At 44.0% G+C, this 25567-nt stretch overlaps 1 protein-coding gene across 1 annotated transcript in view; it reads right to left on the bottom strand.

The window, feature by feature from the left end:
- Positions 1-25321, bottom strand: part of NLGN1 (neuroligin 1) — a 643369-nt gene extending 618048 nt beyond the window's left edge. The window contains exon 1 of the mRNA XM_081862315.1: positions 24721-25321. The gene's annotated coding sequence lies outside the window, so the exon portion shown is untranslated. The remainder of the gene's footprint in view (positions 1-24720) is intronic.
- Positions 25322-25567: the final 246 nt, after the last annotated feature.

Below are 25567 nucleotides of genomic sequence, written 5' to 3'. Positions count from 1 at the left end.
TCATCAGTTAAGATTATTAGGTAGCTGGTGGTGGGAAAGATCTTTATCTGAGATCAGCTGATCTTTCTGAGTTCTAAATTACATAAGGAGCCTTGAACATAGGAGGTTGCCTGCTTCAGAAGTTCGCCATCCAACCTGTGGAGCGTAGCAGCAACACAGGAGGCGTTGAACAGGCTTTTCTCCTCTCCCAACATGATATTACTCACATCGGGGGGCGGGGTTATGCCACCTGAAGAAGAGGCCTTACAGGATCAGGGGTACTGCCAATCAATGCATTAATTGTTTGATGATAATAATAATAATAATTTTGCTGCTGTCTTATGAAGTATGGGACTGTGAATCACAGAGCTAAATTACTAAACCACTAGTTTCCAAACTATGTGTTACAGCAGAATAGAATGCCATGAGAAGAACTGAAGTTTTACTTAAAATTTAAGCCATCGTTTTGATTGCATCCACCATTCTATGCTCCTTAGAATGGGAAGGCTGCTGTGGCATTGATCTCTCTCTCCACCCCTCTCTCTCTGTCAATGTGACATCATCCTTAGGGAGGAGGTAAGGAAGCAATGAGATTTCTTGAGCAGAACATGCCATAGTTGAGAGGCAGGGAGGAATTCCAAAAGCATGACAGTTGCCTAGAAAACACAAAACACTCCCTGACCTGACTGCTCAGGTGGGAGGATATATGGGCTATTCTGCAGCTGCAAAGACGACTGAGAGAATACACACCTATATTTTCTTTTCTTTTTTAAAAAAATAATTTTTATTAACAGGCCAATCAAATCACATTAATTCCAAATTACACAGCCAAATTTTAAATTTTTTGATGGGGGTACCCATACTTCGAGCTCTGAAAGGGATCCAAACATCTCTCTTGCTGCTGCTTTAATAACACAGTTCTGCCCAAATAGTATTCACAGTTCTAGTCCATCTTCTCTTTGTTGTTTTCCTCATCTTCTTGTTTTCTTTATGATCTCTGATAGTCTCCACAAGCGCGCACCTATATTTTCAAGTATAAAATGCGCCTTCAGTTTTAAGCCAGGAATATGCCATACCAGATACAAAAAGGTTGGGGAACATGAAGGATCAGCAGGCTCACAGATCTAGCAGTAGTAGTGATAGTTGGACTTATCAAATTATTCTCACCACCACCACTATCTGTGTTTAACACTTTAAGGAGGTTTATGAGTGACAATAAATAGTCTAGTTTGGGAACACTCAGTGAATCTATGGGTGTGTTCAGAGCCAGTGCAAAAAGAGATCGTGCAGGGATGTCACTGTTAGAATTCCTTTATAGGAGTATATAAAAGTTATAGAATCATAGAATTGTAGAGTTGGAAGGGACCCTGAGGATAATCTAGTCCAACCCTCTGCAATACAGGAATATGCAGCTGTCCCATACAGGGATCGAACCTGCAACCTTGGCGTTATTATGCTCTAACCAACTGAACAAGAGAGAAAAAAATGGAACCAAAATGATCTACTAAAATCCTCTCTCATTTGTCCCTTTCACTCTCTAAGAGGGAATTCTCAGACTAATAGTGCAATCTGACGCATACCTACTCAGAAGTAAGTCCCATCGAGTTCAAGAGGGCTTACTCCTGGGTAAATAGGTGTAGGATTGCTGCCTTAGTCACTTAAATCTGGCAGCACAACTTGTACGGTCCTGAGCTGAGGAGGCATTTCATACTTGATTTAGTCCAAATATACAAAATTGGCAAGCATGCCTGTCCATTTCCAAACTCGCTGCAGAGAATAAATTAGGCAATTCTGATTCCTCTTATCAAATACAACATAACCGGAACACTCAGAGTGCACTGGAGTCTTTCAGAACGGCTTTGGTTCTGCTCCGCACTATTGAAGTCGGTGACAGCCTTGCCAGTAACATATGAGAGCAAAGGATTAGGGGAGAGGAGAGGATCTTAAGGAGAAGGCTGTCTGCAGCAGTCATGCTCACGTCCCCTATGGACGAAATTTTCATATAAGCTGTGCATGCTGGGTAAATTACATCACAGCAGCTCTTCATTGAAAAACATGCTGCTCAGTCAGGAAAGATCAGGGGAAGAGCCCTAGCTCAGGTGTAGGAGCAAGGGCTCCCATGAGCATTAATGAGTATGGTCAATGTTCAGGATAATGGGAGTTGCAGTCCAGTCACTTAAACGATTAGCACACTTATCCAATAAGGTTTGCCCAGTGTTTCCTGCTTGAATGCCCCTACAGCAAGACAACAACAAAAAAACAGCCTCCCTGCATTGGAAAACTAGCAGGTCAGGCAGCCTAGCTTTCTCCCTGATATCGTTTGTTTTCCAGACAAGGATTTTTTCTGCCTCTTATGGGAGCATTGCCAGTAAGCAGCCTTCTATCTGCAGCCCAAAAAAGACTAACCAAAAAAATCTACTTAATATATAAACATTCATTAAAATACTTGCATTGCACACGTTGCTACTGAATACCTGCATTAATTTTAAATAGATTTGAATGGTGCATGGTAAAATATTGCAAGTAATACATTAGTCACTGCCATTCAGACCCCTCATTCTTTATCCATTGTTTTCTTGCAGATCGCCCCTGTTTAAGAACATAAGGTGAGTTCTGCTGGATCAGGCAAATGGCCATGTACTCCAGCATCCTATTTTCACAGTGGCCAGAGACAGATGCCCTTGGGAATCTTGAAAGCAGGACCTGAGCAAAACTCCCGTCTTCTGATTCCCAGCAACTAGCATTCGGAGGCAGACTGCCCGATGAAACATTAAAGAACAGTCTCATTATGATACACAGCATTCAGCTCCGTCTCATGCAAATTCGGATCTAAACACAAAACTCAAAGACTGTCCTGTTGATTAAATTTTTGCCATTTATTATTTGCCAGTTACCATCACAAAAGTTTTTTTTTTCCCCCCCTTCTTCTTCTCTTGCCAAGAGGTGAGCAAGTGGCTCCCTCTGGTGCCAAAACCTCTAGCAACTTCATTGAATTTATTCTCTCGGTTTCCTACTTAAATGGAAGCAGCATATAGACAGAATCAGGACCACAGATCAAGCTGGGGAATGCAATTATGAGCTGGCAATGCTGTCTATTTTCCAGAGCTGTAAAAACTGCAAAGGAAGGCAGCCCATTGTATACGCATCCAATTACTGGCATTGCTTTCACATTATCAGGATTTTTTTTTAAAAAAAAATGCATTTAAACGTTTATAACTGTGCTGATGAGAAAGAGGGCCCTTCCTTACAGCAGCTGATTGTGGACTTGATGCTCCTCATGCATGCAGGTCTTGTGCAGCATTCATATAACATCATCCTCATAAAAATGCCTTCCCTTCTTCTCCCCCGCATTTCATTCCGATTCACTGTTTCCATGTTGCAGTTTTGACTTAGCAAATTTTCCATGGAAACAGTAAATCCAAACTGATGTCACATCCACTCTATATAAGGGCCGGCCCACCCAAGAGGCAAGGTGAGGCAAATGCCTCAGGCAGCAGGATCCACAAGGGCAGCAGATCCCAGTGTTGCTCTTTCTTCCCCTCTTGTTTCTGAGGTAGATTTTCCCTCACCCCTTGTTCCTGGTGGGAAGAAGGGCACCATTTTGGGGTCTGCCTCAGGTATCAAAATATATTGGGCCAACCCTATATATTTAAAGCACATGTCTTTCCTCTACAATAATCCTGGGGAACTGTAGTTAAATAGATACTACATGTAGATAGGACCAGAATGGGGAAATAATACGAGACAGTGCAAAACTTTAGAGAATGAAGAGCATCGAAGTTACATCCACACCATACATTGGAAGAACTCTTGTACCACTTTAAGAGTCATGGCTTCACCCAAAGAATCTTGGGAACTGTAGTATATCTGAAGGAGCATCTCCACCCCCATTGTTCTACCCGGACACTGAGGTCCAGCACCGAGGGCCTTCTGGCAGTTCCCTCACTGCGAGAAGCCAAGTTACAGGGAACCAGGCAGAGGGCCTTCTCGGTAGTGGCACCTTCCCTGTGGAACGCCCTCCCACCAGATGTCAAAGAGAACAACAACTACGCGACTTTTAGAAGACATCTGAAGGCAGCCCTGTTTAGGGAAGCTTTTAATGTTTGGTGTATTATAGTATTTAAATATTTTTTGGGAAGCCGCCCAGAGTGGCTGGGGAAGCCCAGGAAGATGGGTGGGGTATAAATAATAAATTATTATTATTATTATTATTATTATTATTATTATTATTATTATTAGTTTGTTAGGTCCTGGGAATTTTAGCTCTGTGAGGAGTCTCCTGACAACTCTCAACACATTTAACAAACTAAAGTTCCCAGTGTTATTGGATGGTGGGGAGAAAGACATGGTTGTTAAAGTGGTACAGGAGTGCTATAAACGCATGTGTGTGGATGTGACCGCAGTCCACAATGAACTTGCAGGTGGAAGCCCCCAGAGAGAGGGATGGAGAGCGTTTGGGATGCAAAGCAATGATGGATGACTGCTCAGTTCCAGTGTTACCACAGCAAAAATTGTAGTATTCACTGTGCGTGCTAACTACTATGCATGTAAATATAAGGGGCTGCTTTTCACTGGAGCATGCTGCAAAAAATGAACCCATTCCATACGTATCTGCCTTTATATATGGGGAGGCGTATACTGTGTTTTTAATGCACAGAAGATATGTGTGAATCAACCCTCTGCAACAAATGTTTTTTATGCATTAAGGCTAAATGTGAATCAACCCTCTAATCAATATAATAATATATAATATAGGAACAAGTATTAAAACTCCATCTCCTCTAGTTTATTAGATTACATGTTTATCTGCCCTCTTCTAAGTGAAATCAATGACGTTGTTAGGCACCACTTGCCGAATTTTCTGGATATGATGCCACACGCATGAATACGCCAGAGGTATGATAAAGTTTCACATTAAAACATTTGCGGAGGGGAAAGATTTATTATAATGAACATTAGAGTGCTGCGTTTGCCATAGCTCTGTGATGCCTGAAGGTCTGCCATCATTTAATTTGCAATTGTTGATTTGTCAATGGGATTTCAAAACAAATTACAGAACAGAAATTGACTGTGCAGTTCACCTAGTGGGAAAATGAACCGCTTTAGATACTGCTCTGCTCCACGTACACACTCCAGAGTAAATTTAAGCACGCATTCCTACGATGTAAGAATGCTTAGAAATAAAAAAGAATGCAGGCACAAATGCTGGAACAACATAGAAAAAAGCTAGCAAGCTGCCTTATATTAAGTCAGGTCTAGCTAATGACTGCCATCTCTGACTGTCAGTGGCTCTCCAGGCAGAGGCATAGGATGGTCATGTGGAACCCAGTGCAGAAAATTTCTTGTCACCCCCCCCCCATTGATTTTTCCCCCCTGCAAAAATAGTTTTGCATTATTTCATATTTTCTTACAAAGGGCTGTGGATTATGGGCCTCTGATAACAAGGAGGTGACTGTGGACAGATACTTAAATCTACAGGATGGATTGTGTTTTGGCTCCACTGAATTGAAATTTCAGCATTCACGACATATGAAAACGGCCAAGTAAACAGTCATTTTCATGGAGGAGGGTCAAGATATTCACTGAGATGCATGAAATTTCAGATATAGCTATATAATCCCTAGTGTAGGAAGATAAGAGCTTTGGAGCAGGCATTTTTTTTTTTTTAAAAAAAAAGTTTTTTATGAACTGCCCTAGTAGGGCAGTAATTGTTCCTTTTTGACACGCCCCCCCCCATGATGAAACCCAGGGTGGACCGCCCCCCTTCCTACACCCCTGTCTCCAAGATTTCAGGGAGCAGGCATTCTCCCTACCCAGGCTCGACACCTGGGAACTCTTGCAGTCAAGCTATAGACCTTGAACAAAAGCTGCCACCACATTGCTTTCTCCTGGACATGGGTATCCTCCAGGTTTGCAAAGGGCAACTTGCCTGGTCACGTCTAGGGCGCAACCATCGCCAGCAGGCTGGCCTAGAACCAATGCAACATGCTGAATTTAGCAATATGAATCAAAAATTATCTGAAGTGGAACAGATTAATTTTCTGTCTCAAGTGCCCCCCACCAAAAAATGGACCCTGAATTGGGGTTTAGAGTGGATCACCAGTGTCCTAGGCCCTGCTGTGACAATCCTTGGAAAACATACAACTGCACCACCCCACACGTCTGATACAATGCACAAACTGGGTGAGGAGGGACCAGGCAGGATTCCAGCAAGCGTCACCACCAGTACTATGGAAATATTTGGCTGGATTGCAGCAGGTCAAGCGTTTGATTCAGAATGGGTGGAAAGAGGCAGATGCTAGGAATCTGTTTCTGACTCAGATAATATCAGTTATGGAGTTTGCCTCATCACACTTTTACGAGAGTGGCTCAGGTGATTGAGAAACTGATAGAATGGTTTAAAAAAATAGTATTTGAAAATATGTAAGTGGTACACAACATAAAATCAGTATCATGGAAACAGAGAGGCAACATAGATACCAGTAGAAGAGTATGATAAAAATAAATCTAAAAATTCACTCTTAATTATTTAGAAGACATCGGAAGCAACTGATGCTTCATGTATAGCAGTGAGAAGGGCATTCCAAAGTACAGAGGCAATGGCAGCAGATGCCCATTTTCAGATCACTGCCCTCTGATATATTGTAGAGTACAGTGCCACAAGTTAAAAGTTCCCTGGATGATCTAAGTGGTATTACAGATCTATGCAGTGGCAAGTGGTCCTTCAGGTACTTCCTGTTCCTCTGTAGACCTGGCTTCCTCTCTAGGCTTCCTCATTTCCTGTATGGCTTCCACTCTAAGCATGGTTTAACAAAGTGGTAGGCAACATGATAGCTTCCAGATGTTGATGGAGTACATAGCCCAGTAGCCTCAGCTAGAATGGCCAACGGTCAGAGATGATGGGAGTTGTAGTCCAACAGCATCTGAAGGGCACCACATTGCCTATCCTTAGTTCAGTGTGTCACTTTCGCCCTATGGAGCCCTAAACATTGTCAACCTCTATTTCTTTTGCTTTGACTCCCATTAAAACAACCATTAAATCTGGTTTAAAAGTGCCTATTTCATGCAATGCTGGAATGCGTCTTGGTTGCCAATCACAAAGCCTGATCATTTTCCAAACAACACATCCTTTATCCATGCCTCCTTTCTTTCCTGAAATGGCCCAGCGTCGGCAGCCCGCAATGCAGGAATTGTGGGTATCAAGGTTTGATATGCAGGGTTGGTTCTGGGTTAGCAACTGGTGTCAGCTCAGATCCCTGGAAGACTCAACGAATTGTCGGAAGGAGGCAGAAAGGCAGGTTTCAGGTGTCAGAAGACACAATCAGTTCTTCCCTTCTAGCATTCAAGGAACCGGTTCAAAAACAGGCACAATTTCAAGAGTCCATGATAAAACAGGATCAATACCCATGAAGCAGAATGCAATGAGGATAATCGAGCAAGAATGCTCAGTGTTTACCCTAGAAGGCAACTGAAGTCTGTTGAAGAAAGAAATGACCATTCAGTTCCTTCTTTCCCCAGGAGTTTCATGATCAAGACGGAGTGTGATGGGGTCTTATCCTTTTATAAGGGACAGGTGAAGCCACCGTATTTATTTTTTTAGCAAGCAACACTGAAGAATGGTATCTGATTCTGCACTTCCCATTGTCCGATGATCAAAAGCTAAGGCCTGGTGTTGATTAGAGTTTTATTATATAGATCCACTTCCCATTCTGCATCAGCAACCATCAAAAATAACCCATGAGAAACTAAGGGTAAAGCTATGCATTTTGTCTACACAGTGGGGTCCCACAGAAAATGCCCTTTTAAAAATACATTGCGGATAGGTTCAACTGGTAGGGAAAGGATAAGGGATGCATTTGGTTTTCACATTGGGCAATTTTTAATTTAGTCACTGCATTGCACTGATATCTCACTTTTCTTCCATGATAGAACTCAAGGTGCCGTACATTTGTTTGCAAGATGGTCTCCCATCCAGGCACTGAAGAAGACCCAGACCTGCTTAGCTTCGACAAATCTGTTTCATCAAATGCCTCAAGACCATGCCCTGGGGACCACGTGTCGGTCTGTAGCATATAGTTTAGACTTGCATATCTCTTATGACACTTTCTCCCCCTTAGTAGGAAGAGGTTAAGCACCTCCGATTTGCTAGGTGGTTTGGGCAATGTCAGAAACAGCCCCATTTCAGTGATTATTCAGAGATAGCTTTGAAAGGGGTTTAAAGTCCTCATGCTTTCAGAGTAAAGAAAATTCTTCCAGCTCTGCTTTCCAAACCCACAGTGACATCAGCACACAGCCAAACCCAATTGGCTACATACTACTGTGATGTCACCCCCAATTAGTTAGGATCACTCACATGTCTAAAACAAAAAAGGTCTGTTAGTTTCATTTGACATCAGCAGCCAATAAAACTAGTACAGTGGTACCTCGGGTTAAGTACTCAATTCGTTCCGGAGGTCCGTTCTTAACCTGAAACTGTTCTTAACCTGAAGCACCACTTTAGCTAATGGGGCCTCCCGCTGCTGCCGCGCAATTTCTGTTCTCATCCTGAAGCAAAGTTCTTAACCTGAGGTACTATTTCTGGGTTAGCGGAGTCTGTAACCTGAAGCGTATGTAACCTGAGGTACCACTGTAGGTTGTGATGATGTCATCCTGATTCCCCAATCTGATGGGATTCTGCATGTGATTAAACCAAGAAGAGGAGGAAGCAATAAATAAAAGAACAGCAATGAAGCAAACAGATTTTTAAAAGTGGGACAATCTTATAATGTACAGTGGTACCTCAGATTAAGTACTCAATTCGTTCCGGAGGTCCGTACTTAACCTGAAACTGTTCTTAACCTTTAGCTAATGGGGCCTTCCGCTGCCACCACGCCGCCGGAGCACGATTTCTGTTCTCATCCTGAAGCAAAGTTCTTAACCTGAAGCACTATTTCTCTGTTCGCGGAGTCTGTAACCTGAAGTGTATGTAACCCAAGGTACCACTGTAGTTCCCTACCCCCCACCCCACCCCAGGAAATATTTCATTACCACCAGTCCAAAGAAACCCTTTCACACATCCCAAATTGAAATGGGCTAATGATTGGCACAGCTGCACTCCTCAGCTATGTAGATTTGGACCTGAAATGGGTTGCAGCCCAGTTAATAGGTGCTTCCAATTGCGCCCTTTAGAGATTTACAATGTTGGCTACCCATCTCCCAGTCTGTAAGGCACCACTTCAGCAGACAAGCTTGCATTAGGTATTTGCACACAGCTTAGCCCAGTGAGTTGATGAGTTTTAAAGAGGCCTCTGAGTGCCCCTGGAATTTGAGCAATAACTAACAGTAAGCTCCACTGAATAGATCTAAAAGCTCTTCTCTCTTAACTGAGTGACTTTTCATTTTCACTGTACCACCAATTTAACAATAAAAATTGCCAGCCAGATATGGCTTTCTCTGGAGTTTCAGCTGCAGTTAAGCCCCTTTTAACTTTAATTTTCTAATAAATATGCTTAATTAGTGGCTCAGAAGGGTTTTTCCCCCCTTCCTTAATTCCTTTTTCAAAGTTATTTTTTTTTAAAAAAGTTAAACGTTTCTCAGCTGGAGGTGAGACTTTATTGAAAACAGCGAGATAAGTTAATTCTGCAGAAGAAAATGCTGAACACAAAAGGAAAAATATGAGACAAGAAGTAGTCAACATCAAATACCACCAGCTAATGTGGAGTCCTTAAAGAGTGTAATTGCATTAAGTTCCTTTTTCATCTGAACTTTTAAAGTCTACCGAGTTACAGAAATTAATGGAATGAAACTTTAAGGAGAGAGAGGGGGCCTTGCGCATTAATTTGGATGATGTTGCATAATATTTTTGTCAGCTCCCCATGTTTAAACATTGTGTACCTCCCACAGACTTCAAAAAGAATGCGAAAGGAGCTCCCTGCTGGATAGCCAACGGGTGTGTAGATATTTTCCCCTTGTCCTACGAAACAGTGTTTTACGCTCAGGAGTCAAAGAATCTAAGGAAATGTATCTCTGGATTCTTAAAGCGAAGACTGATGTGGCACCAAAACTGTGGTGGGTGTCATTTGGTCACATGAGGGGATGGGAGAGCATTTCAATTATGTTCACATTCCAAAGGTGGGCTTCCCTAATTTGCACAATAGGCAGACCGAAACCCAGCCATCCTTTGAAACTGGCACTTCTCCAATGCATTTTGCAATGCAGTTATCCAGCCAAGTAATGTGTTTGTGTGTGCTTTTATTAATTTAAAAAAAATTGCATATACTGGGATAAAATATGCATAGAAATGAATATATTAGTGAGAACATACAGAAATGCACTGAGCTGAATTCAATGCCACTCTATTAAAAATGATCCATCTACAAAAGCATATCAGCTAAGTTGCCAGGTGGAATGACCCCCCCCCACTGTTTTGAGGATTCTCCCAACCCAAGAGTCAGTTCCAGGAGTGGGGGCATGCAGGGGAGGCAATGAAGGAGACCCCTCAGGCACAGGGGTTCCACTGATGGTGAACCCCACCTATTATATTTGTGAGAATTCTTTTGCAAAATGGTGTACGTTAGGCAAATTTCAAAAAATAATAATCGTATATTAGGATAAAATTATATTAAAATCCTGATGAGGATTTTTCTTAACGGGGTGGGGGGAGGGTGAAGTTTGCTGATGTGAAAATGTATGGGCAGGAAGAATGATAAACTGCGAGAAACCAAAAGCAACCAATTTGACCCTGCTTAGTCACATGGTCATTGCATTCTGAGGCATTTGTTCACAGGACGGGAAAGGCGCATGCAAAAGTTCACACCACTTCTGCCACACTTAAGGGTGGTGGTGGTGGTTTTTAACACACGCTTGCCGTCTTTAAAACAAAGGGGTGTTCAAGCTATTTCCTCCGCAGATAAAACGTTTTGCCACAAATGGATTAAAAAAATTAAAAAGCAACCCGAACGATGCGCAATCGGAAACCCTAAGCCAATCAGGGATCCTAGTTACAAGGAGGAACCCTGCACATGCACACCTGTGCATGCATAGGGCTGTTTCTCATTAACCCTAAATGGGTGGCCACTGGGGTGTGGCCAGCTGCTCCATCCACAATCAAGGCATGTGCTTCCCTTCCATGGGTTTCTTCACACACACACACACACACAGAGAGAGAGAGAGAGAGAGAGAGAGAGAGAGAGAGAGAGAGAGATCAGCTGGAAAATCTAGGTAACCATCAAGCGAATCACAGTGGGGCAAACATCACGTGTACATGGAGGAAGTCTACACAAGGGGATTGGCTTTTCTGATGGACTGCCTACTGAGGCTCATGTGACCAATGTCTACAAACAGATAAAGTACTGTTGCACACAGACTGTTTCCACCTAAACATTAGGAAGAACTTCCTGACAGTAAGAGCTGTTCGACAGTGGAATTTGCTGCCAAGGAGTGTGGTGGAGTCTCCTTCTTTGGAGGTCTTTAAGCAGAGGCTTGACAACCATATGTCAGGAGTGCTCTGATGGTGTTTCCTGCTTGGCAGGGGGTTGGACTCGATGGCCCTTGTGGTCTCTTCCAACTCTATGATTCTATGATTCTATGACACCACCCCAAGCTCTGAGCAGTGCGAGATTCCAGGGGTTTGAGGAGCTTACCCAGGGTTCGTGTTTCCTTCGGGATGGGGTACAGCAGAGACTGTGGTGTCTTCATGATATATGGTTTAGTTGCACATATACACAAACTGAGCCTACAATGGAGGGGTTCACAGCAAAAACACCCCAAGAGAGCCTCTCCTCCCCCATAGCTGCAATTGTATATTAGGATAAAATTATATTAAAATCCTGATGAGGATTTTTCTTAAAAGAACGGGGGGGGGGGAGGGAGAGGTTTGCTGGTGTGAAAATGTACGGGCAGGAAGAAGGATAAACTGCAAGAAACCAAAAGCTACCAATTTGCTTAGTCACATGTTCAATGCATTCTGAGGCATTTGTTCACAGGAGGGGAAAGACAAGTGCAAAAATTCAAACCACTTCTGCCACACTTAAGGGTGGTGGTGGTGGTTTTTAACACACGTTTGCTTCAAGCAGAAATCAAACATCGCCCTGTCTCTCCCTCACCAGCTTGCTGCTTATTCTTCTTGCTCACACAGCTGCAACTCCCAGCTCTGGCGTTGTTCTTCTAACAGTGAGTTGTTGAGGGAGGGGCCCCACCCATTTCACATAAAGCTCTTTTCCTTTTTTCTCTTAATGGCCCATCGCCCAGGCAATCGCCTCATCAGGAAGCAATCCTGGCTTATATTTTAACACTTGCTTGATCCAAGGGTTCAAAGGGTACTCCCCTGCTCCCAAACTCATAACAGTACACTCTTCGCCACCCCTACTCCCACCCCGCCTTTGAAAGTATTTGTATTTGTATTCATAAGCAAATTGATGCAGATGCAATCGGTTCATTAATTTCTTTAAACAGTCCTACTTGTTTCTCCCCAGTAGTGATGTATGGAAGTGAGAGCTGGACCATCAAGAAGGCTGATCGCCGAAGAATTGATGCTTTTGAATTATGGTGCTGGAGGAGACTCTTGAGAGTCCCATGGACTGCAAGAAGATCAAACCTCTCCATTCTTAAGGAAATCAGCCCTGAGTGCTCACTGGAAGGACAAATCCTGAAGCTGAGGCTCCAATACTTTGGCCACCTCATGAGAAGAGAAGACTCCCTGGAAAAGACCCTGATGTTGGGAAAGATGGAGGGCACAAGGAGAAGGGGACGACAGAGGACGAGATGGTTGGACAGTGTTCTCGAAGCTACCAGCATAAGTCTGACCAAACTGCGGGAGGCAGTGGAAGACAGGAGTGCCTGGTGTGCTCTGGTCCATGGGGTCACGAAGAGCCGGACACGACTAAACGACTAAACAACAACAACTTGTTTCTCATTTCAAATGAAAGACCCACTTTGCTGGGCTATTCCTCATCACTTTTTGCCCCATTCAGGGTGCCGATTGGCTACAGTGTCTGCATTCCAGTCAGCACCGGCACACAAAGTAGGCTGCGTACACACTAATCCATATGTCGCACAAAAATGTAGTGTTTCCTTAATCCAGAATAGTTTGTGCTCTTTGTCAAAATGCTGCTTCCGAGCCAGATTCTGATGTCCACTAGGCTGAATGCAGTCACTTGATACACATTTGAAATCTCCCTGCTTGATTAGATTACCACGCCTTTTCCTCCCTGAACATGTCTCAAGTGAATGAAGAAGGATCGCCATCTTGGTGTACATTTACTCACAACACACACATACACACCCACCCCAATTGCCTTCATCTGTTTTCAAACAAACAAACTGCTTTCATCTGTTTTCAAACTGACACACAGTGGGGTAATCTCCAGTAAGCTTTTCTATTCAGAATGAAACCAGTTTCTCAAAAAGTGCTTGGCAGAAGCAAAAGAAATAACAAATAAAAATGCAATAGATCTAGATTGTGTGTGGTAGGGTTGCCATACATCCGGAATTTCCTGGACATTTCTGGGATTCCATTTAATGTCCGGGGAAATCCAGATTTGGGTGATTTCTGGGGGTGAGGAAAGCTCTAAACCCTCTATTTTTTGCAATTTTTGCAAAAAAAAAAAAAGCTCAAGAACTTTGCCTTAAAAAGCTGAACTTTTCTGTCCGGATTTTCACTTTTTAAAATATGGCAGCCCTAGTGTGTGGACTACCGGGGGAGGTGTCAATAAGTACTTGGTCTCCATAGATTCGAAAGCAAAACATCTTGTGTATACATCCTTAACCACAGGAGAGAATGTACATTGTATTGTCACTCTCACCCCCACCTCAACTTACTTATAGATCTGAGGATACTTTCACAGACCCATGGCCTGGTTGAGATGCTTACTGGCTGTGATGGAAAACCATAATTGCTCATTGGGGTTGGTGTTTCATTTTTTAAAAACATACTTGAAAATCCAGGATCTAAGATAAAACTGCCAGCACTGTGGTGCTTTTATACAAATCAATGATGTAGCCACGCTTGCAATAAGGTTTTGTCATTTTTGTCTTATTTCTGGGCACCGCTTAGGAGTATTTAAAATATCAAGCACTCTAGAAATGCTTTATAATAAATAAAGGCATGAAAACTGTGTACAGTCTGTACCTGAAAAGGGGTATTGTCAACATGAGCCTCTGCTGGAATCTTCCTAGTGCCGTAGGCAATGGGGAGTAAATATTCCAAACAAACAAACATAACTTGTATCAGAGAGCAGGTCCATTATTTCTAGTAGGTCAAGCGAATGAGTGGGAGGACCTAAGTAGACCTGGCCTCTGACAAACTTGTATTCCTCTCTACCTCTCCAGGGTTTCTCGATGGGTGTACTTGCTGTCTATAAGGAATCTAGACAACATATTCCCACTTGCTTCTGAACCTCCTGTTCTTTTCCTGAGTCCCTTTTACTCATCCATACCTTAATTAATCACACTGCTGGTACAATAAATTTCACACACCCTATCTGCACTGCATTTTCCCTAAACACACACACACACACCAAGAAAATCGAGTCTCCAACTCCACAGTTGTTATACACTACTCTCCCTCACCCTGCCCTCCAGCAAACTCGGTATAACAACATCAGGTTACTTAGCAAGGTTAGCATAACCCACATTCTCTAAGCCACAGCTCCATCCCTCTGCATTATGGGTATAATAACGATAAACTTGACGTGGACAGGAAAATTGTTTAAATAATTACAATAACATCTGGGGACTCTAGGTTGAGAAAGGCTGGTGCAGACTGTTAGAAATTCAGCTGTATGGTGTGTAGTGGAATATTCCATTATCCTACCCCACTGGTAATGTTCTTCCAGTACTGGCCATTCATGGTGATGGGATACTAAGCAACGTGGATTAAATATACCAAGAAGAAACAAATCCATTCTCGGGTTTTTCAAATCCATCAGTTCAGTTACTAGAATAATTGTACCTTGGGTCAGGCCAACAGTGCATCCTGGGTCCAGACCAGATGCACTGGTCTCTTGAGTTTCTTTATCGATTGGAGAGTACAATCAATTCAAGATCTGCTAGCACTTAGAGGGATGCTTTAACAAATTGCCCTTTGTGGCAAAACAACATTTGACCCCTTGGTCCCAACTCCACATTTATTTGCAGTCTGCCAGAAATATATCAGCTTTTTTATTTCCATTTGTTTCAGAGTAGAGCTCGTTTTCCTCTGATAATGTAAATGCTAAGGCATGTAAGCAAAAGTTTTTGGTATAAAATATAATGCAAATGTAGGACTGCCACCTGATTGATCAATTACCGTATTTTTTGCTCTATAAGACTCACTTTTTCCCTCCTAAAAAGTAAGGGGAAATGTGTGTGTGTGTGTCATGGAGCGAATGCAAGCTGCGCAGCTATCCCAGAAGCCAGAACAGCAAGAGGGATTGCTGCTTTCACTGCGCAGCGATCCGTCTTGCTGTTCTGGCTTCTGGGATTCAGAATATATATTTTTCTTGTTTTCCTCCTCCAAAAACTAGGTGCGTCTTGTTGTCTGGTGCGTCTTATAGAGCGAAAAATACAGTAATTAAAATCCCCATGTTTTTCCAGACTGTTAAAATGGGGGGGGGGAGCATACTTTGTGCCTGCTACGGACATCAAAAAGCAATCTCAGATGTGCCATGCCCTCCTGCACGAGAAAGAAAGGCGAATGCTAATATGATGCCTGTCATCTGTAGCTTTCATAACTACATTATAGGATATATATAGAATATCATTTAACCTAACCGATTAATTGACTGAAGTTTGCAACCCTAAATCAAAGGCATTGCAATAAGTGTAAACAGCATTAAGGCTCAAACACGATCACTGCAAACCAAACCAAAGTAGAAGTTCCTGAAAAGCTTCTAAAAAGTGCAGACTAACTTGAGTCCATGGAGCTACTCTAAGTATGACTCAGCTGGATACAACATCATGCATCTGCCCAAACCTAAGGCTACAAGAGGCCATAAGAGGTCACACTGCCTTCTCCTTTAGGTATGAAAGACCCTACGCTACTACCCTCATGGAACCCATTCCATACCTATTTTCCGCCAATGAGTCCATCAGATCTGCCAAGGATCTTGGGTCATTTCCTAGGCACAGTACAGGTGTTGACCATTTTGTGGACGTCCAATTGACAAATGACCACTGATGCACTGGTCCTTTTGGACCTGGAATAGGGAAGAATGGGGTGCAATGGGGAGGAGTGGGCTTACGCATGCTCCACCAAGAGCACGCGGACCAAGAGCAGAACTGCCGCATGCGGACCAAGAGCAGAACTGCCGCACAAAATGATTACTGGCTGTAAGTATAGGAACAAGTCATACTTCTTAGGCATCTTCGTTCCCACACAGGAACTGAGAGTGCACTGCCGAATGCAACTCCACACTGTATTCAAACAATTGTCCGTCATTGCTGATTTCTTCAGCAACGTAATCTTCCAAGGAGCCATTTGAAAACCACTGGACTAAGTCTTTACGGCTCCAGTGATCAAATCAAACACAAAAAAGCAGTCCATTCAAATACAGTGGTACCTCGGCTTAAGTACTTAATTTGTTCCAGAGGTCCGTTCTTAACCTGAAACTGTTCTTAACCTGAAGCACCACTTTTAGCTAATGGGGCCTCCTGCTGCCGTCGCACCACCAGAGCACGATTTCTGTTCTCATCCTGAAGCAAAGTTCTTAACCTGAAGCACTATTTCTGGGTTAGCGGAGTCTGTAACCTGAAGCGTATGTAACCTGAAGCATATGTAACCTGAGGTACCACTGTAATGGAGTGTAGATTGACCCACCTAACTCTGAACCAATGATGAAGGCCTTTTGAGAAGCTCAGACAGAAGGCGCTCACACCCTACTGGGGATGAATGGACAGAAGCATCTCTTCTTCTATGCAGGACTAGGAATAATTGTAGGCAAATTTTCTTTTGACTTAAATCGGGTCCCCATGGTAAAGTCCCCACCCCAACAATGTATACTGCCCATCAAAGGGCTCAGTAAGACTCCTGGATTTGTTGCTTGCCTAAGTCTGAAGAACCAGGGGAGGTTGCAATATGTGCTTGTGAACGGCATTGGCTCAAAGGGGAGGGAGACAAGATGTGCAGGCATAGGGTAGCATTCTTTCCCATTCTACAGAGCAAACGGGGGAGCTGTATCCTACCTCTACCAGAAGTTACCCTTATGAGATTTAATTTACCATACACCTAGATCAGCAATGTTCCCGGTGCAATAATGAATGACTTAGCTGACCTCCTGAACCCTAGTGTTTGCCTGCAATTCACTGCCGTTTAAGGATCTCCTCTGTTATTGCCGCATTCATGGGCACAGGAACCTGAAAGATTTCGTGGCAGCACACAGACAAGACCAATTGTTTCAAAGGCAGCTGAGTCGGTTGTATTTAAAAGGGAGAGAGTACTTGCAAATGAAAGCAGTTCTGCTAACAGTACCCTGCTGATATCATTATTCCTGCTGATATCATTATTCCTTTACTATCAGACGCTGTTTTCAGTGGCCTTGATCCACATGTTTTTGGAAGTATCTTCCAATGCCCGCATTCAAGGAACCAACAATTGCCGCCTAGTTTGGGGAGAGGACAATTCTTAATTAACTTTCAGGAGATGGGGGCTTGTTAGGAACCGCAGGGGGAGAGGCTATTTCTGACTTTTCTTCTCTTCTGTTTTTTCCACTCTGCTAAGCCCCTGCTCTCTGAAATTTATTTTGAGTTCTCCCCCAACCCCCCACTCATGCTCCAAACTCTTCTCCCAAGAATGGGGCAGAAAATGTGGAGTGGGCATTTGAATCCACTGCTAACTTTCCTTCCCTCCTACCTAAGAGAACACTTGCTCTCTTACACCAGTGTGGTGTAGTGGTTAAGAGCGGTAGACTCGTAATCTGGTGAACCGGGTTCGTGTCTCCACTCCTCCACATGCAGCTGCTGGGTGACCTTGGGCTAGTCACACTTCTCTGAAGTCTCTCAGCCTCACTCACCTCACAGAGTGTTTGTTGTAGGGGAGGAACGGAAAGGAGAACGTTAGCCGCTTTGAGACTCCTTCAGGTAGTGATAAAGCGGGATATCAAATCCAAACTCTTCTTCTTCTTCCATGTTGATTGCTGAGTCAACAGTGTGGACTACAAGAGGCTGCCTTGCACAGAGTCAGACGACTGATTCATCTAGCTCAGTATTGTCCTCACTCACAGGCAGGTTTTCTGGGAGGGTTGACTCCCAACCCTACCTGGAGATCTCAGGGATTGAACCAGGGACCTTTTGAATGCAAAGCAGATGCTTTACCGCTGAGCTATAGTCCCTCCCCATCATAAAACAAGCCTATATGATGGATATCCTAGGAGCGGTTCATCAACCAAAGAAGACACTTAGGCTGGAAATGGGAACCTCTGTCCTTGGAGGTCTTCAAACAGCAGCTGAGCACAAGTATCTGTCAGGAATACATTAAGTCAGGTCAACTTCTCTACATTTCAACCACTCTGTCCTTCATAAATTAATCCTGAGCCAAACCCACGGGTTTTCTTTATCTTTTAGGATGTTTATCTTGCTCAGGCCTGTGCAAGGAGCTAGGTGTGCATACATGTCTCTCCACACTAGATCTGTGCTGTGGTGAAGAGGAGCCTGGCTGTGGCTCATAGACAGAATTGCAGTGGAAAAGAAAATGGATGATGAACAGGGCAAATTACACTGGATGGCTGGTGAAAGAGAGGTTCTGCTCAGCTCATTTTCCTCCACGATCTACTCTGTGCTTGTGTTTTTGAGCTCTTCATCATGACTTCCCACATTTCCCACTGGAAGACAAGTCAGTCTCCTTGTTCTCTATCTTTAAAACAGGTGTTTTTCGTTATTTATTTATTCAACTTATCAGTAAGTATTCCCTGGGTGGCTGCCAACAAAACCATCGTTCATATCTATCATAAAATCAGCAGAAATAATAGACAACTGCAAAAAACAAACCATATTTGTTTCAGTGACAGGATAAAATAATCTGAGACCTAAAAAACACAATTTAAAAGCCAAGGTAATAGAAAAGGACTTTGTCCGGTGCTGGTAAGACCACAAAGGCGGCACCAAGTGAGTCTCTCTTAAGAGAAGCATTCCATAGCTGCGGTGCCACTACCAAAAAGGCTATCCCTCTCCTTAGTGGTCACCTATCTCAGTTCTGTGCATATGAAGAAGGATCTTAAGATTCATGTAGACATTTGCAGGGAGATGATCCTAAGGCATTTTAGAATTCTATAGATTAAATGCAGCACTTTAAATCGGGTCCCAATACCAACTGAGAGTGAGTGCAGCTGGGAAAGCACTGTCATAACATGATGAAAATACCCAGTCACAATACCATGGGGGCTCTATTTTGAACCAACTGTAGAGGCAGCCACAAGACATTGCAGTAGTCTATGTGAGGGGTTACCAGTTGGCATCGATCCATCTCAGGGTGGAGATAGTTACTACCCACAAATCACAAACACTCTGTGCTGAGAAGTGTAATTCTCTCCAGCCTCACATAACTCTAGCATGTTTGAATCCAAATTAGTTCCTGAAAGGGTTAAACCATAGAGTAAGCTGTCCTGTCAGGCTTAGCATGTCATCACTTTCCACCTTGAGAGAAAATGCTGGATTAGATGGGCCTTTGGACTGATCCAGCCCACAATAACCCCAGGAGTTGAGAAACCCATCTATGTCTATAATAGAATGCCACAGAACGTTCAGATGAACAGCTAGGAGAAGGTGGCTTTCCTAAAGCTTCTCAGAAAATGGATCACCAAGGCCAGGGCTATCTTAACCATATGCGGTGCCGGGGTGCAAAGACCCCCCCCCAAGGTTGCCCAATCTTAGGCGTGAAGGAGGGCAAAGCCAACTGGCCGCCTCAGTGTCTCGCTGGCTTGGTCGCCCCCAAACTCGCAGTCCAGAAGAGCCCACTGCGGCGCTCTGACCGACGGGCAGGCTTTTCCCCGGATTCAACTCTCTGAATCTCGACCTGGAGCCCCTGAGAGCCCGGTGCCCGGGTGCCCCACACCCCTAGCACCTATGGGTAAGACAGCCCTGATCAAGGCTTATAACTTTCAAGTGAGGTTATATCTCCCTCTCCAAGTGGATTTCAGCATGCAAGGAGCTCTAAGCTGGTCACTCCAGCGCATGGCTTTAACCAGCCTCTTTTTGTTTCAGACCAGAATGGAATCTGAAACAAATATTTTTCTCCACCAATAGTTTAGTAACTTTTACCTTTTGTAATTAAGCAGCATCTTTTTTTACTGCTGTATAGAAAAGCACCTGAATCTGACATTTGAAGAGATTTGCAAGGAGTCCGTTGTATGACTCACTAAAAACATTTGTTCTGTATCTATGCTAGGGAAGTGAGATAGCTTGGAAAGTTTTTAAAAGAGGGCATTTTAGGGACTCACTGGAAGGTTTTACACACCTTTTTTTGCTGCTTGTACTGTGGTGCTAAATCTCTGCTGGGGTTCTCTCACCCAAGAGTGATTGCCCCAAACTTGGGTCTTGGCTTCCAAGATTCCAACACTTTTCACCATAGAAACCAACAGCAGCAATACAATCAATGACACATCAACAAGGGGTAGATTTCAGGGAAGGCAACCCAGGCAAAGAACTGGATCATCTGGCTAGGAGGAACATCTGCCCGATACAACCACTAAGCAGCTGAATCAAAGCGTTCATATGGCATGAATAAATACAGATTTATAGATCATAGCTATGCATTTATCATTTTATGTGGAAGAGATAAAGCATGTTTCAAACAAAACAAGGTATCCAAAGTTGAAGCAACTGGGGCGGGGGGGGGTTACTAAAGATTCTTCTTGCTGAGGACCAATGCTGAGCATTGGGTGCAACTGCTTCCAACATCAGAAGCACTATGCCTCTGAATACCAGTTGCCTAGTAGTGGACTGTAGGGTTGAGCTATAGCACTTACTTGACTCCCAGCAGCTGGGTCACCGCTGCAAACACACTAGCAAGAACACCTTATTGGTTCTGCCAGTGTGTTTGCACAGTGCTGACCTCCCTCCTGCCTTGCCTTTCCCACTCTCCCTCCTGGGGAGGAGAGGCATCTCCACTTCTGGGAGGTCAGGTATGTGCCACAACCCCACCCCACCATCCACTACTGCAGCTGCTGGGATGCAAAAGTAGGGACGGCACTTCTGTGCACAGGTCCTGTTTGCAGGATTCCCATAGGCATCTGGTAGGCCAGTGTGAGAGCAGGGTGCTGGATTAGATGGGCCTTTGGACTGATCCAGCCCACAATAACCCCAGGCGTTGAGAAACCCATCTATGTCTATAATAGAATGCCACAGAACGTTCAGATGAACAGCTGGGAGAAGGTGGCTTTCCTAAAGCTTCTCAGCTGCTTCACGCCAAAGACAAGACTTGAACCAAGGACTTCCCTTCTCACTGTTCAGTGGATGGGAGTCCATGCTAGAGTAAGCAGTCTTGAGTGCTGCAAGCCAGGCAGAATCATTCCTGCCCGTTCAGTGTAGTAGCCCCCGGCCCCAGGAAAAGCCCTCCAAGGGATGATCAGAAGCCACATAAACATTTCGCAGCAAAGCTACAAGGTAATTCTCTAGTTAAGAAATTAGTTTCATTGATTAATTATATTCAGTACTCGGCGGCCTAGAGAAAGAGAGCTCACATGATGAATAGAGCCTATGTTTCTAATGATGTTTTCCTACAATGAATGATTTGTCAATACTGTTAAATGGAACTCCAGCTGAAACGTGGGGCGATATATTTAAAACAAATGATCAGAGGCAATCAGATACACAAACGTTGTCTCTAGTATCAGCTGCAGAAGTGTTTCAGAAGAGGCAACGAACGGGAACAAGGGGCTTGTGGGGGGAAGTTAGGTAAGCGTAAAATCTTTTTGTGGGCTCTTTTCTTCTTTTTTTGGGGGGGGGGTGGGGGATGAGAGGCTTCAGCGGCTGGGGGCTTCTGTGATTCGTTGGAAGAGAGGCTTTTAAAAAGACATTTCTTTCTGTTATTCATCCTAAATGTAAATGGTGGATTAAAAAAAGAAGAAAAAGAGGAGGGGAGACAAACTCCAGCAAATCCCATTAATAAAGAAAGCATGAAAATAAAGGCAGCAGGGATGGACTGGAAGGAATATATATATATCCTCCTTCTCCATCACCACTTCCTCCAGTGCTGCAGGAGCATTAAATATATTCTGCTGAAAAACTGAATGCCACAGTCCCTGCGTTTATTTAAGAGGATTGCAAAGGCTAACGCCAGAGCCAACCGACTTACTACAACATTTCACTTCCCCCCTCCTTCCCTTTTAATCAAAACATGGGATCGGATGGTCCAAACCGTGTTGCCCACTTGGGTTTTGTGCAAGTCACTAAATCAGCCCCTGTGGTGTCTTAGCTCTTTGTCTGAACCAAGAACAATGTGAATTTTTTGGTGCCCTTTTGGTGAATGGACCCATCCCATCACCCCTGTCCCTAATCACCCGTGATCTTCTCATCAGATGTGCCCTCAGTTCCCTGTGGCTGTCAAGTGGCAAAGAATCGCTGGGTATTTCATATTGATGGGTTTTTTTATTTTAAAAAAAACATAACAAAAGATCTATGGTCAAATGCCACCCAGCATTTCTTGATGACACCTTTATTACCAAGAACCCTTTTAGCAATTGTTCACAGCAATTAATTATTTTGGAAATGGATGCATTAAAAAAAAGGTTAACATTTATCCTTAGAGGAGCACAAGTAATTTGTGATAGATACAGACTGCTTTATTAGCACAGAGAGATTTTATTTTAAGACAAAAAAGGACCATTAAATCCCATAAAAAGCAGAATATTTCTGCAATTAGCTGCTTGCTGAAAGCCTTGCTCTTTCCCAAGTATGAACCTGGGATATAAAATATGGCCCAGAGAGCTCACTGATGGAGACCAAGGATCTATATCGCTGAGAGGCCAAGCCTAATTTCTTTTATGTCACCTTCCCCTTGCCTCAGCTCTAACAGCTTCATTGCGTATGGTTATATCCCAGGGAGAGTTAATTGCAATTCAAATGATTCTTTGTAATGCAAATAAATTCCAGCCAGGTGTTTCCCACCATCCTTTTCTTTACACCACTTCCTGCCCCTCGTAAAACAGGAGAAAGACCTCTACAGAGCACGTTTCAGCAGAGCGGATGAGAATCGCCCCAAGAAAGTAATGTGGAAGGAAATCACCCAGGAGGGGAGAATAACTATAAGGGAAATAACAGACATGTTATGATGATGAAGAAGAGAAGGCCAGGTTGGGTTGGTGCCAGATCCTGCGAAGGAGATGAACTGAAGTGAAGGCAGTTGCTCCAAGGGGATGCTTTATAATCTATCAGCGCCTCTCTGTAGCCAGCGTTTGAACACTCATGCACAAATGCACAAGCACACCCATCACCACCCGTCTCTCTGACTCCTGGTGACTGATAAGCTACTGCGCTTAACTCACACCGAACAGCAATGCCTATGGAAGAACCTTGTGTGGCCAGAAAGCTTGCAAACGTTCTCAGTGCAAGCATCTTATGTTTTCCAATCTCCCTTCCCAACCCTCCTCCCCTTCAGTTCATTTGCCTGATTCCACTGTCTTTCCACATCCTCTTTCCTTCCTCTGTTTCCTGGCTGCTGCTCCCAGTCATTCTTCAGCTGCCAATAACTAGCAAGCACCAGGCACAGAAGATTCAGATGCCCTAGCACCCTTGTGATTCTCACTAACGCTTCTCCAGCATGTTGCGTGGGGGTGTCTCTCTCACACACACCCTCCGTGGGGCTTCCTCCTTGCCCCCCACAACTGCAGCTCCTCTGCCAACGCACCTCTGTCTCGCCCCCAAAAAAGACTTTTCTCTATCCTTCCCAAACACAGAGCCACTTATTAAGAAGCTGGTCACTAAGGAGTCAAGCCTAGGTGAAGTATATCACAGAGATTGCAGCCAGAGGCTGAGAACCACAGGAGAGGACAGGTCAAGAATTCATGCATTTTAAAAGCACAGGGAGAAGAAAATGTTTGGGGAGAGTGTTACTGGAAAACTAGCCCATTCCCCCCCAAAATCCCACTGCTTCTGGCTTTTTGAAGCAAAGATTATGGGCTTTTTCTCCGCTAAGGGCAAATATGAACAGAGCCCCAAACGTACAACCAAAGCCTTAATCAATAAATGCCCCCCCCTCCACTTCTACATGGATCAAGCCGTCTCCTCCACCCTCAACTGATGGTGCTGACTCCCTCGAATTAAATGGGCTTTATTTATAAGAGCTGCAGCAAATACCTTGATATATAAAGACTTTTTAGTTCCACTTGTCAAGTTTCTCCTAGGCACATAAATAATAAAGGCCGGCTTTTGCCTGCTGCTTATGTATGCTGTGTTAATGCAGACTGCTGTTGAAGAAGAGGAAGTATACCCCAAAAAGGGGAAAGAGGGGGGTGGGAGCTGTTCCTTTAATCAGAAGATACTGGCATGTGTGTTTGAAATCCAGGTCTCCCATACAGACAAAACATGCCTGGAGCAGACATAAACTCTTATAATATTGGAGGAGGGGTGGAGGGTTAATCAGATTTAATACTAGAGCGCACACAAAGACAATTCAGATATATTTTGCGGGGGAAGCATAGGAGAGACTTGGACCTGAGGTGGGGGGGGGGGGGATGGTGGAGAGAAAAATGAACCCCTTCTGGGGAAAGAGATGGGCAGAAAGAGGCAAGTTATTAGAAAGCCCAGATAGATAACATGCTGGCGTCTTGGAAAGGACAGAAATAGATGCCTTACCTTATCAAACTACTCCTCCTTTTGTACCTGCTCTGCAATCATAAATACTTGGAGAAGAAGAGGAAGCTAAGTTGAAGGCTGGGTCTTGTTTTAGGAAAAGGAAAAACAAGGGGGGAACAAGCAACGTGCATGTCTTTAATGCTCTTCTTCTGGGAAGGGACTCGACGGAAGAATGTGCCAAGCTGATTCCTTAGTATCCATTAGCTCCCTAGAGGATTCCAAATGTCTTGAGGAGAGGAGAGAGGAGAGGCGTCCAGGAGAGGTAGGGTGGCGAGAAGAAGGGAATTTGGTGGGGAAGGGGAGGAAGGAGAAAAGAGGAAAATCGCAGAATCTGTGCCTTTCTACATCCAGCGAGGGGCTGTCGCTGCGACCGATCCTACACCAACGCCCCCCTCCCCACTCACCCCACCCCCCCAAAAAAGGAGCGGGAGAAAGGAGAATTTCAGAAGACGTGTCTCGCTACAAACTTGGCAAGCCAAACGTAGAAACACGTCGGGAGAGAGGAAATTAATTTCTAAAATTATTTGCAGAGAGAAAAGTCACTTGCAATTGCAGCTCTGTATCTATAGATAGATATCATGCAAAATCCCCAAGGGTGATTTAAAAAATATTACTATTACTATTATTTAAAATTTTAAAAAAGGAAGGAAGGAGAGAGGGATGGAGGGAGAAGGGGGATCAGGGAAGAGCAGCACACAGTGGCCCAAGGAGACGGGATCACGAAGGAGACAGAGGGCTGTACATCCGTAGGCAAAGGGAGCATCAGCCGCTTTCCAAATTCGAGAAAAGGCTCCTGCAGTTCAGTTGCCTTTTTCGCCCCCCTTCCGCTGCTGCTGCTGCTGCTGCC

The sequence above is a fragment of the Podarcis erhardii genome (assembly GCF_964252035.2).
Source record: "Podarcis erhardii genome assembly, chromosome: 5".
NCBI classification, from domain to species: Eukaryota; Metazoa; Chordata; class Lepidosauria; order Squamata; family Lacertidae; genus Podarcis; species Podarcis erhardii.
This window is presented reverse-complemented; position numbering and strand designations above follow the sequence as displayed.